Genomic DNA, 1,504 nt, shown 5'->3' on the forward strand with positions numbered 1-1,504 from the left:
CCACACAACAACTTGAATACCGCCTCTGGTGGGAAGCTCGGTGCATGTCATCTTAGAAGAGCTCTCATTGTCTGAAACTAAGCCCAGAGCTGCCTCCCTGTGACCTGTGAAGTCCCATTCGTTCATACATGCATTCAGTTGATATTTATTGAGCACCTGTTCTGTGCCAGGGCCTGTGCCAGGGTCCTTGTCTTCAAGGAGCTCAGACTCTAGAAGGGAAAACGTAAGAAAACAGACAAGTATCATGTACTGGCACTGAGTTACACCCAAGGTTAGTCTTGGAGAAGTAAGGGCACATACAGGCGCCCAGTCCCCTCTGGCTGGTGGGGGTGGTATGGAAGGGACAGGTTTGCTAGGACCTGAGGATCAGCTGTGCTGAAGGGAGGTAAGGGGAGGAGTGTTTCTGGTTGAGGGAACAGCATGAGCAAAGGCCCAGAGGTCAGGAGGAGCATGGCCCCTTTGGGAAATGAAGCAGAATTCCATCTGCCGGGTGCACTGGGCGGGAGGGAGAGGCGGAGAGAGGTGACGCTCATCGGAGAGGCAGGGCCCGATCCCACCGCAGGTCTTGGGAGTTGGGGAGACGCAGGTGGGACCCCTGTGGGGCTTCTCCGGTGTGAGCCAGGCCCAAGGCAGGAGAAACCTGGGTGCCCCCAACAGGCTTGCCTTGGGGCAGAGAGGGGCAGAGGGCAGAGCCATCCACAGGGCGGCTGAGGGCAGCAACGTGGCTGAGAGCATGGCTGTGACCAAAGGCCAGAGAAACAGACTCTCTGTACCCCTGACAGAAGGACACCGCCTCGGGGTCTTGCCAAAGGGGTTCAACTTGAGTCTGATCGCGCCCTGGAGCCAGCGGGCAGTTGGCAGGACACTCAGAGACCAGCGGGACGAGGGGTGGTACAGTGAGCATTTCATGGGCAAAATCCGACTGGGAAACTCCACTGGTCAAATGGCTTCAATTCTTCAACAGATAAATGACAAGAAAAACTAAGAGATGGTAGGAGAACTTGTAGGTTAAAGAGACTTAAGAGGTATCAAGTTAGAAAAAAAATGGGCCTACCCAGTGACTATGGTGAAAAAAACACAAAGAAATTATTCCTGTAAAAGTTCAAATAGCAGTTGCTTGCAGAGAGTGGAGGGAAGGGCCGTCATTGGGAGAGGACACAGAGAAGGGGGTGTCAGACAAAGTTCTATTTCTTAACCCTGGTGTTAAGAAATATAAGGGGTCTTAGCTGATTTGGCTCACTGGATAGAGCATTGGCCTTCAGACCGGTCCCTGTTTGATTCAGTCAAGGGCATGTACCTCGGTTGCAGGCTCTTTCCGGGGCCTGGCCTGGGCCCTGGTCAGGCGCATGTAGGAGGTAACCAATCCATGTGTTTCTCTCTCATCCATATGTTTCTCTGTCCTTCCTCTCTCTAAAAATCAATGGGAAAATTGCCTTGGGTGAGTATTAAAAATCTACACTAATAAAAGACAAAGATGCTAATTGACTGTACCTCTGCTATGCCC

The sequence above is a fragment of the Myotis davidii genome, unplaced genomic scaffold (assembly GCF_000327345.1).
Source record: "Myotis davidii unplaced genomic scaffold, ASM32734v1 scaffold803, whole genome shotgun sequence".
NCBI classification, from domain to species: Eukaryota; Metazoa; Chordata; class Mammalia; order Chiroptera; family Vespertilionidae; genus Myotis; species Myotis davidii.